Below are 13454 nucleotides of genomic sequence, written 5' to 3'. Positions count from 1 at the left end.
GCCGCCCCTGGGCAGCTGGGCAGAGACGCTCCCCGGCCGGGCAGGGTCGTCCTCTGCCCTCGCCCGAGCGTGGAGCAGAAGCCACAGCGAGTCCGTGCCCGAGGGGCCGCGGGGGCTCCCCCTCCACCTGGGGCTGCTCCTGGTGCTCCTGTGCTGGGCTGCGGGTCCTGCCCTGGGCTGCGCTGCCCCGACCCTCACCTGTGCCGTGGGGCGGCAGCCCCTCGGCCGGCGAGCTGCACCTGCCCTCCAGCCCTCGGTCCTGTGGAAATTTGGCGAGGGGGGAGACACCCTCGTGCCCCGCGCACCCTCCGCCTTGCGTTTGGTGGTAGGAGCGTACCCCCTCTGTCGGGCTCCTCCCGACGGACTTCGACAGGGATTTTGCGGCAGCATCGTGCCTGCCGGGACCTTGGGTATGTCAGGAAACAGAAAACTTGTGTACGAGACGTGCTAGTGCATCCTTACCCGGTGGTCAGTGTTGACCTTGTGGCAGGTGTTGTCAAGTGTCTAAACGTGTCATCTGGGATGACCGATCATACGCCGGCTCAGCCTTCGTGGCAGCGGGCTGGCAGCACCCTTCCCGCTGTGCTGGGGTGGGAGTGCACCATGCGAAGGGTGATGTCCTGCTTCCTCAAAGCTTTCCTGCCTCGCTTGTCGGTAAGAATCAGTAAGCGATTCCTTGCTGCAAGAAGGAGGACATTAGAGGTAATCTTTTTTGGACTCTTTCTTTCGGTGGTTGTGTTTATGGTACACTGAGTAAAATCTAAGTGGACCTGTGCTCTCATACAGAGTAGTCAAAAGGTGAAGGTGTCTTGTAGAAAAACCTACCATGCTAGGCAGTCTAACATTAAATGTAATGTCAGACTCTGCCTTTTTTTTTTAAAGGACAAAGCAATAGGAGTTTTGGATGAGAAGTACTAAACTATAACTCAAAGGCCACTAAAGTCAGGATATACTGAGTGTATTGATAAGCATACCAGAAAACCAGAGCTGTGTTTTTCCCATGAGGCTATCACTTCAGATACTAAGATAATATAAAAATCTATTGTAATTTCTGTATAATATGGAAGATCTCCTTCATGTATGCCATCGAAGTGGTGAGCTATTGGCAAAATTAGTGCCTTTCAACTGCCCTGTCGATTTCATCTGCTGTTGTCAAACTCAATTCAGATGGTGTGGAAAGGCTTGTCTCTGTAGCTGCTACATCTACATCAAGACTGATGACTGATTATTTAAGTAATAGCAGCTATGTCAGTGAGTAGAGAACATTCTTATCTAAATAGAATGGTCTAATTTTATCTTCCGTGTAAGAACATGTGAGTTTTCAGAGATATTTTCATTTTCCAAAGCCCAATTACAAGCCTAATCTTTAGTCTTTGGACATGTACATTGGTAAAAGAGGATATGTATAACTGATCTCATATCAAAGTCTATTCTGCTCTCTAGTTACCAGCTACTTACTGTGAATCTCTTTTTGAAAGTTTATGTCATACCAGCTTGTAGCCTTGAGTAAGTTTCTGAATATCAGGTGTGAACACTTTCTGTGGAAAACAGTTTTAGCACCAGGTACATTCCCAATATGTATACACACAGCACAGAAGGGAAGTGCTAAATGGTTGTAAAGCCTAAAACAACTGTTTTTCCCTCTTGCCCTTTTAGCACCTTGGTGATAGCTGTAGGTACAGGTGAAGGGCTATTGTGAAAGTTCAGGGATGGTTGCAGGTGACTGGCTTTCCCTTTGTGACTGGGAATATACTAGTTAAAAACCAAGGGATTGGAATAAAGGTGGATGTGAGAAAGCCAGAGGATGCCATTAGGGAATAATTGCTTCAGCTGCAGTATTTATTGTTGGACAGTTTACATAAGACTAGGGTGGAGAACCCTCCTTGTGGTGGAACAGATTAGATGAGACACAGTTAAGATGTTCGATGTCTGTGTTAACAGACCAAATAAATAAGTCTTGGATTTGGAGCTATTTGAAGGGTAGGATTTGTAGTCAGTGTTCTGATTAAGGAAGGGATGAGGAGGGATGCTTTGCATCAAGCATTTCTCTCCTTCATTACTCTCAGACGGATGTTCAGACGGTCCCAGCTTCAAATTCTCCTCAGCCAGACTGATTATGTAATTTGTGAATATGGAAAGTACTGGTAATTAAGCTCTGCACTTAGCACACTATTTAGAAAATTGAATGACTTTGGCACAACTGTTACCTTATTTGATTCATTATGCAGCTCTGTTGTGGCCTCTGAAGGTCACAAAGGTACCCTCTAACTTTCAGTACCTTGTTTTCTTTCATATGGTAAAATCCTCACAGCTGAGTTGTTAATTTTTGTTGGTGTTGGTGCTTAGAGCCCCAGCACAGAGGTCATTAGACATCCATGAAGGCACACTTTAGGACTGGTAAGGCTTTACCTCTGTAACTTCTCTCAAATACATAAAACTTGACGAGTATTTCAGATTAGGAATAAATGATGGTTTTGAGGTTTTGGTTGGTTGGTTTTTTTAGTTGGTTTTTAATTGTTTTATCAGGTATTCCAGAGCTTAAACTTGTTTGAATGCTGAAATGAATGTGTAGCAATTTTAATTAAGAAACTCCAAGCCAACCCTTAAACTGCAGTGCTGTTGACATTGGTGATTTTTCTGATGAGTACACAAAATACACAGTGCATGTTCTTCATATGAACAGTTTGCTTTTAAACTTAGGGAACCTTGGCAAATAGGAATTTAACAGTTCTATGAAGAGGTAGCGCTAACCCAGGGGTAATGTAAGCAAAATCAGTGTAATTTGAGAAGGGATTAAATTTCTTCACTGCCTACAAACTTTGCTTCTCAGTAAAGATGAGGATCATTCATTCGTAGATACTGGGGAGGCTCTTTTAAGAGAAATCCTAGAATATTGTGTCATAGTGCAGAAATCTGGTATTACTTTTGTCTGCTGTAGTGGGTATTGGTTTTAACTCTTATCTTAATTGATCTTCCTATTTTATTAGTTAGAAGAAGTTATGAATAATAAAATAACATTTGAGTAATAAATAGCACCCAGTAGATGAATATGCTCAGGATGTCCCACCGTCACACTCCCAGAATGAGATAAGGCAGATACTTTTTTCCCCAGTATGGTGGTGAATAAAAGTTCAGCTGTTGCTGCTTAGTCAGAATTCATAGTATCTCCTCCCCCTGTGTGCACAGAGGACAGGAGCGTTGATGCTTGAGTGCTGCTGTTTGGAATTGCCTGCTTGCAGACAGCCATTACAGTACTTGACATTGTGGAAACTAACTTCACAACCATTTCAGCTGGACATTCTGCAAGGCTTCTTTTCTGGACAGCACAGTAACAGCTGTGAGGAGGCCCTCAAGTTCTTGGCTTTTTTGTTTTTTAAAGCCAGTTATCCAAACCTTGCAGTTTTAGCCATGGTGATAGAGTTTAAATGATGCAGAAATGAAGTCTTTCCTCTTGCACTGCCGTATTTTCTCTGCAAATTACTAACGACCTTCAAATGCAAACATTTATTTCATTGAGACCACAAATGGACTCATCAGAGTAGAAGCTAAATTGCTCTAAAGCAGTGCAAAAGACATTGCTTTATTTTAGTGGAGAAGCAAATTGTTTACTTAGTACTAGATAGTATTGTAAAGTCTTCATGAGAATGATGTATTTTTTGGTTTTATCAGTTGTCAGATCCAGGTAAGCACTAGGTTTTCATTGGTTGCTTTGTTGGGGTTTTTTTTCTTGTCTACCTTGAACTGCTAATGCCTGTGAATGCCTAGTAACTGATTTCTCTCAGTCAGATGAACAAGTTACCTAGGTGATCTGGGGGTTTAAAACTGCAGTCTTTTTCTCCTAAACATTTGTGTTTACCCTTTCAGCTTGTGGTACCTTGCAGTAAGTGATTCAGCTTACCTTAAATAATGCGTGTATGCACGTGTCAAGTGATGGCAAATTCACAGGCTGGCTTTCCCTGTGGTCATTTGTCCACCTGCATCTTGAGATGGTGTAAACTGCCATCTGTTACCTAACACAAAGGTTAAACTAACCTTTTTCCTTCCTCCTCACTTGTCTTTTTTTTTTTTTTTTTAAACCCCACACTGATGCCTCTTCCTGCTTGAGACTAGAACCTGGTTCATGAAATTTTAGTAATGGCTGCTTTCTGTGCCAACTTTTGGCCAGGTGAATGGTTTCAAATAGCACTCCTGTTTCTGCAGGAGAGGTTTCTGGTAGCAATAAAATGCAATTTTATCATTGTTAATTGTAATTGTTAGTTTAACAGAAGCCTGGCTATATGTATTTGTGTGGTGGGGAGAAAGAAGGATTGTGCATTTAGATTTGTTGGAAAACTGTGGAAATCTCTTATGGTTTTGGTGCATGGAGGAACAGAAATGTCAATCTGCTTCCTGTTAGTAGAAACTTCAGAGTAGTTTTTTACTCTTCTCTTCTGTTGGCAATGACTAACCAGTCATGGTGCATGAAGAAAACCAAGAGGGAAATGCATGGCAAGGAAACTCAATGCATAGGTTTTGTCACAATAGGTTTGTGCAGTACCTGGTAGCTTGGTGGTTCAGCTTTAATGGCATTTCTCAACAACCCTGCTTGAAGTCTGGCCATTGCATAGCAGTGTGGTTGTTTCTCTTCCACATTTCAAATTGCTCTAGTACAGTTGATCAATACATTGTTGCGTATCTCAAGCGTATAATTTAGAGAGAGTTATTTTTCCAGTCAGCCATAGGCAAACAAAGTAATCTCTAAAAAATACCTGCAACTTGAAATCAACGTGTGCACTTTCAGTATTTCTATTGGCGTATACACTCGTTACCTTATGCAAGCTGCATTTTTGTAAGATTAATTTTCCTTTGCTCCAGTATATATCTGTTCTGCCTTCGGATATGAAAAAAGGCAACTTCTGAGAGAGCTGTTGCTTTGGTATTCTGCTTCTCCCACAGGTCTCAGTGGTTTTACCATTTACCTGCCAGGGAGCACAAATAAGGGAGGCAAGAAACCTGTGTAAATTTGTTGTGTTTTACTAGAACAAATTGATTTAATAACACTAGGTATAATACACACTAATAATAAACACTAAAACATTTTGTTTTAGGAAATGACAAAGAGAACAGAGTGCTTTTTTTTTCACTTCAGAAATTCCAGAAACATTTTCCTGAAAGCTGGTTTACATTAAGCTTTCAGTTAATGCAATGTCTGACTTGCTGTGCATGGATAATAAGCATTATACACATGCTTTTTACAAATACTGTAAAAATATTTTAGTTTTATTAGAAACTGGAAAATATGTATGTATTTGTTAATTATAGAGCCGTAAGAATGTGAGCATACTGTAATTTCTTGTTGCTTTTACTAAGTGCATTGAATCTTTCACTTTAAAATAGTAAGACAGTCACAGCTGACATAATGGCGAATCTGAGCCCTTGAAAGGAGTATTTAAGTATATTTCAACATAGAGCAACGTTTTCGTTTAATGTAAAATGCTGATGTTCTGACTCAGATATATCCATTCCACTCTTGCTAGCTGGGAGAGCAAGAGATCTTGAGATGAACTGAAGGAAAAATTTAATTTATATGCAGTATAGTCTCTAAATTTGGCTCCCTGCTACTTGAGGGATTGGGTGTATTTAAACAGAGCTGCTGTAGATATAAAGTATGTTTTGAATAGAAGCAGTTTCTGCAGGGAGCACACAAAAGTCCCTGGAAATCCAGCACCGAAGCTGTCTTTTACTTGTTCCTACTCTTAGTTATTGCAGTTCTGTGAGCTGTCACTGCCTGTGCCATACTGTGGAGGCATACTAGGGAGAGAAATCCTGTCTTTATTCATTATTTGTACACCTCGTGCACTGGGAGGTGAAGCCTCCCTGTCACTGTGAGTAGAAATCTGCACCATGGAAAACTCTCTCTTCTGCTCTATTTGCTCTTCAGATGGGGAGGCAAGAGCACATAACAGTAGAATGGACACCACATTGTGGGTGGAACTGGGGTGACTTGTAGGGGCCACCCTCAGCCTCTCTGCCCTGTAGGAACCTGACTTTGAGGAGACACAGTGGCAACTGCAGTCAGCAGAGAGGAAATGGAGCATGGGGGGAAGCCAAGGGGAAGGAAGTAGCAGCATCCTTTTGACTAGGGGACAACAAAGGAACTCAATCCAATAAGGTGCAAAATGCTTCAAGTTTAGTTCTAGCTGCAGGGGTGCTGAGAGCTGCTGTACTGTGGGGTAGGTGTAAGTAATACAATAGCAATTTTTAACAGTAAAGGGGAGCTTGCCTTGACAGTCAGTGAATGCTGAGGTAAATAAGAGGTAGAGGCAGAAAGTACTCCCGTTTTGTAAAAGGAAACAGTGCCCTTTCTTCTTCCTGCAGTAATTAACAGAGGTGATACTGGTGTTTGGTGCTCCCTCTTATTTCATCCCACCTTTGTGATTGTCATGACTGAAAACACAGTGTCTTTCATCCTTTATAAGCAAGGGCACATATTAATACTGCAACAAGTATTTCTCAAGTGATTTAGTGAGACTTGGTAAGAAAACACCATATTAAGGTAAATGCTGCATTTGTACTGCTGCTGGGAGGAAATTAATGTATCAGCAGTTTTATCCAGCCCTCTTGTTCTTCACCATACCATGAACAGTTGTGCAAAGTGAAAGGTTAAGATCCAAAGATGTCATCTCTGTGTGTACTTGCTATGTGGATGTAAGATTCCTCACACGGGGATATGTGGTTGTCGTCCAGGGTAGGAGGTGTCTCGTCTGACTTGGGTGTCTGCAGCGTCTGCATCTTAGCAAGTCACCCACGGTCCTTTTACAGACGTGAATATCTAATCTTCTCAGCTAATGGAACTGAGTATCATTCCTGTAACCTGGAGTTAAGTACATTTGGTCAGAGGAATCCTGCTGTGTGAATCCCTACTGACGAGCGTGGCCGCCTGTACAACACTGTTTGTGCCCTCATTTAGTCAGATGAATCCTCCCTCAGATACTGTAACTGAAAGTTTCATGAGGTCGGTGTTGCCCTCTGGCTTGGCCTTGAGCTACGGAATATATACAATGTAATAAACTGTGTAAAGGAACACACTCTTGGATTACCTGGCTGGGTTATCTTGTGTTTCTCAAGGCTGAAACAAGAGTTATTGTCTATTTACATTTCTAAACCATTTGTCTTTGTAGCATTATGTTTGTTATGCCTATTATTATGCCTGGGTGTTTCACTCCCAGGAGTAAATAAACAAAAAGAAATCTTTAGAAACAAATATGGAGGCTTGCAGAGTTGTTTGGACTTGTCTACGTGTTTTTGCTGTGCTTTTAATTAGTTTTGTATTCCCAAGGGTTGATTTATTTTGGATTAAACTACTTTGTTACTCTCACCTTTATCTCTTTTCTCTTACTGGCATCAATGTAGTAAACCAGATCAAGGAAGTTATCCAACTGAAAACTCCTGTATGTACCAGTTCTCTCTTCATCTGGATCATTTCCCTGGTTGGAATTAATCAGAATTATACAAATGCTATTGCTGGTGCAGAAGAAAGGGCTGAGAGGAGGTGGTAAAGGAAAATAGGGACTTCATGGCAGCAGTGCCCGTGAATGCATAACTAAATTTTTTTGTAGAACTAGAACATAATATGTAAGGTACAATATTTAGCAAGTTCACTGTTTTAAAAGTTACTGCTTAAAGGAAATTACTATTGTGTGAAAACAAGATAGCACCTCATTGCTCGAAGTAAAAGCATAAAGAATTTCTTAAAAACTAATTTACCTACAGTAGACAAAAAACTGTGCTGTAGCAGTTAATGCTGGCAGACCTGGATCTGAGTCCTGCCACATGATTTAAGACACTTTCAGTCACAACTGTCTATGTCTCTGTCAGAATAGGTTTTTGTCCCTGCCTGGGATATTCCACTTTGTACCCTTCATGGAAGTTTAAAGAGAGTTTCATCCACAGTTTCAACTTGAGTGAACTGTGAGATGTAGTGCTCATGAGTGTTTCTCCCATTTGTAGGGTAACAGATGGGTTAGTACCTGGATGTTCTGAATGGCTTGAGAGAAAATGATGTATTTTGGCCCATTTGAATGCCAAAGAAATGTGGTGGAGCAGTAGAGGCACTTAGAATAGCCTTCTGGTAAAGTAACTTTTGCCAGCTAGCCATCAACATATGATTTGGTGTAATTAGCACATGAGGCCTCACAGTGTCTAGTTACTCCTCTGATCTGTCTGTCAGCTGGAGAGATTCCCACCTTCCTGCAGATAATTGCCTTGCTTTCCTTAGTCACTGCACTTCTGCAGTGATGACTCTTAGATTGGAGTGTCTGCTGAGAGATAAGAACTTTCGTTCCTAATCCTACCCTTCCTTCTTCTGTCCTTGTGTTGGCCCTCCCTCTCCTGTCCTGAAAGACTTGGACTGCTTTTGCTGATGACAGGCAGGAGAGCCTGCTAGGGACTGCTAGGGACTGGCCTTTCCTTGTTTGTGTTTGAGTTGGGCAGGCATTGCTAGGGAAATAAATGGATCCAGGAGCTCTGGAGACAGGACTGATGGTCTGCAGGGGTTGAGGCAGACAAGGGCAGGAGGGGATAAACTTGTCCAGGCGTTGCATTGTGTTTGCAGGATGGGAGACATCAGCTCAAGATGGGAGCAACAGTTGCTTGCTTTACTTCCCTCTGAGTCGTGCTCCTGGCAACTTCTGGAACCTGCTGAGTAGTATGCTGACCTGGGCAAGTATTACAGTAGTTAAAAAAACTACTTGTGCTAACAACATTGACAGACACAGTGAAAAACAGCAATATACTTGCTCTTTTAGCTTTACTGCTAGTACCCAGAATATTCTTGCAACTCAGCTTATTTCAGCATGTGGTGTTGCATTTGAGGTCCTGACAAATAAGTTAGAGCCAGTCTCTAGGTTCATGATGTATGATTTACAGGACTCATGAACACAGATGTTTGAAAGGAGAGCTGTAGTTTTTTTGTTCTGTGGTGTACCTGTGTGTGGGACTGTTACTTTTTCCCTACTGTAAAAACTTTAATTTGAAGACACTAATTTTCTTCAAAGGTCAAAGTTTCCTTTGGTCTTATAAGATAGTTATTTCATTATTTAGTATACTGCTAGTTAAAACTTTTTAGAGGGAACTATGGCATTAGGTTTACTTAATGTAGGTATTGACATTAGCAGGTTACATGAAAATTAAAGATACACTTTCTTCAAGCAACCTGAAGCAGTAGGAGTAAGAACTTCTAATGGGATGAATTTCCAGTTTACTTATTGCTGTAAGCTGTTGAGTTATAGCTGCAGCAGGCTTTGGAATATTAAACTAGTAAAAGTACTTTAAAAATCAGTTGTTGAAGGAAAAGAACCTGATGTACTAAAATTCTTGTTGAAAACTATTAGTTTTTCTAGACATTTGATAAGGCTTCCATCTTTAGTTCAACTTTGAATATCTACTCTGTGAAGCTTTACATCAGCAAAAACTACTTGACATTCTTTAGCTATGTTCAGAATCTTGATGGAGATGTTGTTTTAATTAGTAATTTTACCTATGAGTATGTAATTAATCTTTCAGTGATTCTTGGGGGTTTTTCTTTCATTTGGTTTTTTTGTTGTTTTTTTTAAGGTGTGGTTTACTATTGCTGTTGAAAGAGCTGAGTGAACCCTCTCTGCAGATGTTGTCATTAGAAAAGGGATCCGAGTAGTGTCATGTCACAGGCTGACTTTCTATGCACAGAAAAATATCCCTGGGTTTTGAGGGGTGAGAGTCTAGGTAACTGAGTTTTTGTGGTGGTGTCCTAGAGGGGTAATGTTTATTCCCATGTGCAAGTTAATGCATGCTTTTAAGAATACGCCGTACTTTAATAAATTCTTTTGTGGTGAAGAAAAATCCAAAAAGAGTATATATAAGCTCTCAAGATCAAACTCATAAATAAGTGATAGCCCTGTAGGTTCCTTCAGAGCAATAGAGAATCTTTGCTTACCATGGATGATTGCACATAAACAAAGATGCATTTTAACATCTAATTCATTCAGGTATCAAGTCTTGCATCAGTTAGCTGCTCAGAATGATCAAGAGTCATCTTCCCTTACCCCTAGCCTAACTGCATGGGGGAAAATATTAAAGCTAAAATTCTTATGGCCAAACTCCCTCAGATGTTTCTTCAGTCCAAGTGCTCTGTGTGCCTGTGGTGATGTTAGCGTTTCCAAGGAGGAATATATTGAATGGGAGGAAAAGCAAATGCTCAGCGGTGTTCCCTGACCATGATGCTGACATGGGGTAGAAAATCTCATTGCTTCACTGTTACTTCATGCAGTTCTGTCTACTGCTATAAGGTTAACAGATAGTAAGGATGTACTCTAAATACTCTGTCCTGAAAGAGCTTTGCTACATCTGGAGCTGGCTATAAACAAATGGTATCTGACAGTATCAGGTTGCAGATCATTGCTTACTTTCTGGTGTGTCTTTGTGGAGACAGTAAAGTGCAGCCTTAGTTACTCCAAATGTTGTTAAAATTCCAAACAGCTTTTAACAACCCAAAGGCTTTGAAGGAGGTGGGTATGTTTGCCAACAGGAATAGCACTTTCTCTTGCTAAGTTGCATCTTTAAGTTATTCTTATAGCCTCTTGAGTGTATAATAAAAGCTAGAATTAATAAAAGTGTATCTTCCTTGGAGAAGAAACACTCATTGCTTGCTCTCTAGTCACAGGATGAGGAAGATATGTCTTCTGCAGAAAATAAAGTCAGGAGTAAAGAGAAAGTGCAGTGACCATGATGATCTATTGTCTAGGTCAGGGCTGGGAAGTAAATCAAGGCCACACAACAGTTGGGTCTTAATTCATGCCATTTTTACTTTAACAAATAGGGAACTTTTAGTGAATTTACCAATACTCAGTAATGGAGTTTCTACTTGGACCCTTGTGAAATACTTTTCAGATAAATTCACCTTCTTCTTGCAGTTCCATGCGTTTCTTCATTGCACTTGCATGAGTGTAAAGGGTAAAGCCATATAGGTGCCTGGTAGTGGGCAGCACAGTGGTGTGTCATCTGTCTGAGCTTGCTTTCAGCCTCCTGGGGAGGCAGGCAGCTCCCACCTGCTGCACTGATGTTCAAATTTGAGTTGGTTTTTTTTTTTGTGTAAGTACATACACACCCACTTGCCCTCAGAATGAATGGCAAGCTTGGTTTCTGAACATATATATATGTTAAGAAAGTAAGAAGATAAAAAAAGGAGGCAAAAAGAGAAAGCATAAAGATGATAGGAAGGCATGTTAAAGTTCCTGTGTAGGAAATGAAATTTGAATGGATTCCAGCTACAAGTCCTAGGATACATTTTCCTTTTCTCCTTGCTTTTTTCCTCACCTTCCCTTCTCTATTTAGGTGAGCTTAATTTTTAGCTTTATTTCAGTCTGATGAAAGACAACCTACAGATTAGTTTACAAGACTGCTTTAAAATTGTATTTCAACTTGCAATTTCTTGCAAACTTGATGTTACAGGTAACATCAGAATCTCATTTCGTGCTCTGAAGCAGCTGGAGGATAAAACTCTTCAAATTCAAGGTGCTTTTAAAAAGTTAGTACTTGTCTGTAGTTACAAGAAAATACCGTAGGAAGCAATTATTTTAATTCAAAGAATGAGGCAACACTGATAAATGTTGATTTCAGGCAGTTTGCTGATAACTAATTGCATTCGTAAAGAATGTTCCCTTTGCTTCTAGTATAGTATTTGGTTTCACTTTTTTGTGCTTTAAACCTAGACTGATGATCTATGATTTTTATGAGGTAGCTATGTACTGCATTCACTGGACCTCTTAGCCAGAGGGCAAAATAAAAAGACTGTATGTTTTATACCACATTAAACAAAATAGGGAAAAAGAAAAGAACTTAATAATAAGTCCATTGATCCCTTTCCTTGTCATGAATTATTCACATATTGGTGTGATTGGTTTTGTTAGGTTTTAGGGGGTTTGTAAAAACCTTGTAAAGAGAAGACCAAATATGAACATAATACCTAGTATCAGTATAATACCTAGCTATCTTCACACCTTAGTTTGTCTTAGTTAATTACTGGGTTTCTGAGACCAAAATAGCGAGTCAGTATGATTAGTTGTCCTGACTGATTCTGTAAAAACTATGAATTTATTGTTTTTTGGAATCCTCCTGTCTTCTTACTTCTGCTAAGAAACTGGGATGGCTACAATTGCGCGTTGGAGACCTCGACACTCATGCACACATGTGCAGACATGCACACATGTTTGTCCTGTGAGCCCATATGGTATGAATCAAAGCTTACTTCACAGTAGTAAAACTGCAATGCATTTTCCACCATTTTCAGTTATTTGTTCATGGCATGATATTCTGTACTTTGAACAATTTACAGTGATGGTCCTTTGTAAATGGTCATTATTCTATGAAATTAATGTGTTCTCCAGGACACTTGGCTTCAGTTTTGTCCTTGGATTGCTGTGGCTATTTCAATAACACCAGAAGTTGTATCGTCTTTTCTGCTCCCTGGCTTTGTTCAAAGCAGCTTTGGCTTGCAAATGCATACAGATGTGTTTTGTTCTTTCCTGTTTGTGGCAATAGATTTGCAATAAACCCTTGCTAGCAGATAGAAGGCATGCGAACTAATTGAGTGTATGAGTATGTACTTCCGTGTTCAGGATTTTTAAACAATCTGTTGAGACCTCTAATTACACATCACTGGCTTCTGGTTGGCTTTTTTTCCTGCAGTTTTCATGGTATTTGTATGCTATTATCAGGAGTTCTTACAAATTAACAACTTTATTATTAAAATCCACCTTTTTTTCGGATAGACTTTTAGATCTTTTACATAAAACTGTATAATTTAAAATTTTTTCTCTCATCCCAGTAGTTCAAGACAATTCATCCTTTAGGCTGTGATAGTGCCTTTGATACTATTAAAAATTATCCTTTATAGAAACACAAGTATGCTTAGCATTAAAATAGAGATCGGACCTACTGTTTATCTTTTTTATCTGTTTCAAGATAACTATAGTTCCAGAGGTAGTTAAAACACCCTAAAATTGACCAGGTGATGAATCAGATGTGTGAATTCCATGTATTTCCATTTCTTTTCCCAAAGCAGTGGTGCTTTGTGCTAGAGCCTTGTGATTCTGTAGTGATGGTTTTGTGACCAAAGGAAAAATAAAAAGCATACTTCCAAGGTAGTATTACCTCAAAGTAAGGCAAGACATTCAACTAAAGCCACAATACCTCATAATGAGAGAATGGGAATTTCATGGATATTCTTAATACAGGTAAAAGTGACAGAATAATGTCTTATTCTGCAAGTTACATTACTGAAAATCCGTACTGGTAGATTCTTCTCTTTGGTAGTGATAGTAGGTCCTTGACTTCTAACTGCTCCTGTACACTCTGTATACTTGTTTGGAACTGATAGGCTGTCATTTTTCTTTATCAGAAATATAAAATAAAATTATGCCTACTTAGATAAATGTGTA

At 39.9% G+C, this 13454-nt stretch overlaps 2 protein-coding genes across 3 annotated transcripts in view; both read left to right on the top strand.

Annotated features, from left to right (window-relative positions):
- Positions 1 to 13454, top strand: part of ITGA8 (integrin subunit alpha 8) — a 361437-nt gene that overhangs the window by 164649 nt on the left and 183334 nt on the right. The gene's annotated exons all lie outside the window — the stretch shown is intronic.
- Positions 1 to 13454, top strand: part of FAM171A1 (family with sequence similarity 171 member A1) — an 88544-nt gene that overhangs the window by 1008 nt on the left and 74082 nt on the right. The window lies entirely within an intron of this gene.

This window comes from Manacus candei, unplaced genomic scaffold, assembly GCF_025592945.1.
Source record: "Manacus candei isolate 608988 ecotype Guabito, Panama unplaced genomic scaffold, ASM2559294v1 h1tg000056l, whole genome shotgun sequence".
NCBI lineage: Eukaryota > Metazoa > Chordata > Aves > Passeriformes > Pipridae > Manacus > Manacus candei.
This window is presented reverse-complemented; position numbering and strand designations above follow the sequence as displayed.